The following is a 4,342-nucleotide window of genomic DNA, read 5'->3' on the forward strand; positions in this document are numbered from 1 at the left end:
GCCCAGTACTGAGCATGCGCGACGTCGTCAGCGCGTCATCAGGTGGTGGGCGGGGCCTCGGAAACAAACCTGCAGCTGCTGCAGATCCTAAGTTCAATACTTTATAGTCATACTTTATCGCTTTTTATTGTCATTTCGACCATAAACTGCTGGTACAGTACACAGTAAAAACAAAACAACCTTCCTCCAGGACCTAAGTGCTACATGAACTACACAAAAGTGTACTAAACTACAGACCTGCACAGGACTACATAAAGTGCACAAAACAGTTCAGGGCAGTACAATAATTAATAAACAAGACAATAGGCACAGTAGAGGACAAATTACAATATAATAATAAATGACGTGAATGTCAGTCTGGACTCTGGGTATTGAGGAGTCTGATGGCTTGAGGGAAGAAACTGTTGCCCGGTCTGGTTGTGAGATCCCGAATGCTTTGGTACCTTTTGCCAGATGGCAGGAGGGAGAAGAGTTTGTATGAGGGGTCGTGGGATCCTTCATAACGCTGTTTGCTTTGCGGATGCAAAGCGTGTGGTGTAAATGTCGGTAATGGAGGGAAGAGAGACCCCGATGATCTTCTCAGCTGACCTCACTATCCGCTGCAGGGTCTTGCGATCCGAGATGGTGCAATTCCCGACCCGGGCAGTGATGCAGCTGCTCAGGATGCTCTCCATACAACCTCTGTAGGATGCGGGGTGGGGGGTGATGGACTTTCCTCAGGATCTGAGGTAAAACGGGATCAGGTGACGGGTGGAGGGTCCCCACGTGACTCGGTGACTGTCCTCCTCGTCCCTCACACGCTGCCCGACCCACATTATTTCATTTTTCCCGTATTATTTCAGCAATCTTTTTTATTTTCCCCCCCTCATGTCTTCCTCGTCCCATTCCGCCACCCCGGGTCACAGAGTTACGGGTTTGATTCCCATCCCGGTCCGACACACAATTCAGACCCAAACTGGAAATGTGCACGTTTCATTTAAATCAGTCCATGTTTATAAACACTCATTTCTATTCACATTCCCCAGGCCTCACTGGACAGGAACACTGAAACACCAAGTAGAAACAGCAGGAGGAGGCCATTCAGCCCCTCTAACCATGACGGCTGCTCTCCCATCTCAGCCCCATGTTTCTGTCTGATCCGCGTTTCCTCGATCCCTCCGGTCTCCACACATCTGCTGGCCTCTGTTTTATGTGAGGACGATCACTGAGTCTTCACTGCCCTCCGTGGTGGGGATTTACAGACATTCACCACCCTCGGAGTGGAGACATTTCCCCTCATCTCAGTCCCGGACAGTCCACCCCCTTTTTCAGAGACTGGGATCCCTGGTTCAACCGGTAATGATGTTGTGCATTTCAATGTGATCACCTCTCAATCCTCGATTCTCTAAATGAAAGGGTTATCACATTTGATATTTCTTCATATGATGACCCCACCACTCCAGGGATCAGTCTGGTGAATCTTCATTGCACTCTCTGTAACAAATACTCTCTAATCTCTTTGTTAATCCTCTATGGAATTAATTTCCACCTTCTGCAGCCCCGTGTTGCCCCAACCACTCACCTCCCACCCCTGTCACTATTTCCACCTTCCCACCTCCCCCTCACCTGGATCCACCTCTCACTCCCCAGCTCTTGCCCCATCCCCACCCCTCACCTCTTTTCTCTGACTATTTCCCGTCCACTCTCAGTCCAGAAGGAGGGTCTCGGCCCGAAATGTTGACGGTCCATTTCCCTCCACAGATGCTGCCCGACCCACTGAGTTCCTCCGGCAGTTTGTTCTTTGGTCTGTATAACCCGTGTTAGTGTGGGGAGCGGGATTTTACACCATATTCCCGGTACAATCTCAACAAAACACAAATAATTGTCACTTTGCCCGGACCATTAGCCCCGCTTGCAGGGCAACAGTCTGCCGGTGTTTGCCCCCCAATGTGGTGAATCCCTCTGCTCGCCACCACCGTGGGCTCAGACATTTCCACAGATGAGCCCCTCCTGTCCCCACCGGGACAAACATCCTGTCCGCCCCCTCTCTCACCGTCTTCATCCTTTCAATAAAATCCCCCTCTCCCTCCCCGGGGAACCGGCATCAAACCGACGGGCCGAGCGGTCTCCTCCTACCTCTCAGCGATACATCAGACTCCGGCCGCAGGAGACGCTTCACAAACGCCCCAACTTCCCTCGGAGGGAAATGGAAATAAATCAGAAAGCGGACATTTACTTTGGGATTTGTTCCGGTTTAAAGCCTGAACAGCACCAGGGGACAGGGGTAACGCCCTCTCGGCTGGTCCGCCTCCACTATTGGGTGTAACTAGTGATTGACATCGCTTTGCACCAATGGGAATAGCGCAGCTCTGCAATCAATTCAATTCCTCTGTTGACTGTTCGGGAGGGGGGTCGTGGCTCGAGCTCAGTCGCTCAGCCGTTAAACCGAAAAAGCTCGAGCACAGCAGCGCGTGTGTGACGTAAGGCACCGTGCTTGTCACAGCAGAAGCAGATACGGGGAGACCATGGGTGACGTCAGGCGCGTGGGGGGGGTGCTGTGTGACGTCACGTGAGGGGGGCGCTTCAGTTTTAAAACACCTTTTGTTGGGTCCGATCTGGAACAACAAAATTAAATTCGGGTTTCATCGGGACCGGATCCGGTGTTGTGAGATGTGTCCGGCTGTGCCGTGTTGTTGGTGGAGTGGGCAGCGGGGTGTTTGTCTCCGGGCTCTCCTCAGCCCCGGTTTTCACTTTGCCACCGAGCCCGGGCCGTGGATCAATTCCTTGTGGTTGTGCAGGGGGTTTGGGGCGAAGGGACAGTCTGTCTGTCTGTGTGGGTCGGGGTTATGAGTGGGTGTGGGTGTGGGTCCCGGGACAAATTAACTTGTAAACACCGGACCATCTGGTGAATTGGATCAGACAGCTTCGCTCGCCTGTCCTTTCAGGAAACAACAATTCTCTCTTCATATTAATGACTGTCTAAACTTGCTGTGAACAAGATTCTGTGTTACAAGATTGTGAGTTACAGAGTCTAGGACAGCTGTCACCGTCATGGGCTGCGAGTGCAGACAGGGATTGGGGTCACTGAGCTGTGCATCAGAGAAGGACACGGGTTTGTACAGCCTCCTGTGGGGTAGAAATGTCCACACGGTGAATTCGGATCTGCTGGCACATCGGGAGTCTGAAAGGGAAAGGGAATAGGGAAGGGGCTGAGCAGAGAGTTTTAACAGGGGAACCTGTTCAGGGGTGGAGGGGTACAGGAGCTGTCTGATAGATCGTTTTAATTGTTTTTTTTATAATCTGACAGATGGTGTGACGAGAATACACATAAAATTAAGATGTTTGCTGGCCTGGGCTAGTAGCATCAGTGGCATCAGCAGTTGGTCTGCCACCTGCCCTCAGGGGAAGGAGAGATAAGGAACAATGGAGCAGCGTCTGGAGATGTGTAATGAAGGGACGTGGGAGAGAGAGCTGTCTGGAGCGGCTCCCCCTTTGAACCCTGAACTGTTTGAAGTGATGGACAGGCGATACCCCAGCAGGGGGATAAAAAGGGACAGGTTCGCTAAGACAGACACACACGCCACCCGAGGTAACGAGACCCTGGAAGCGGTGCGCCTCTCACGAGTCGGTGGGCAGTACCGAACCTTAAACGACCAGGGTGGAAAGGTACGATCAGTGGGAACCCGGTGTGTGTCCGCCCTTGCCTGGGTGCCGGGTTCACTGCAGAGGATCGACCGCATCTGGAGGAGGGGTCACAGTCGGTGACCTCAGGTGACATCACCAAGGACCCGCCCAAAAGTTGCTTGTGAGCCATCTCGCCGGTCTGTGAGTGAAGCCGTGTCTGAATGATCAGTTGTTCCTGTTCCCTCTCTCTCTTCCCCCACGTTGTCCATCGCCATGGCAACGATTACTGCGAACTGAACTACTAACTGGACTGAACTTTGAGTCACTTTGAAATTTGGTCATTTACCCCTAGACAACGATAGAGCTTGATTGATGCTGTTATCTTAATTCTGTGCACATGTGTGGTTATCATTGCTGAACTGTTGCATTTATTATCCTTTCGATTACTGTGTTGCTTGTTTCTTTAATAAAACTTTCTTAGTTCTAGTACTCCAGACTCCAACTGAGTGATCCATTTCTGCTGGTTTGGCAACCCAGTTACGGGGTACGTAACAATGGTGACTGAGGAAGAAGCTTGTTGACGGAGGATACCCGGAGGCGAGCAGGTCAGACACGGAATCAGGAATTGAATTGAATTGACTTTATTTCTTACATCCATCAGGAGTAAAAATCTTTATGTTACGTCTCCATCTAAATATGCAACGTGCAATCATAGTAATTTATAACAGTTTATAATAAA

The sequence above is a fragment of the Mobula hypostoma genome, unplaced genomic scaffold (assembly GCF_963921235.1).
Source record: "Mobula hypostoma unplaced genomic scaffold, sMobHyp1.1 scaffold_105, whole genome shotgun sequence".
Taxonomy (NCBI): domain Eukaryota; kingdom Metazoa; phylum Chordata; class Chondrichthyes; order Myliobatiformes; family Myliobatidae; genus Mobula; species Mobula hypostoma.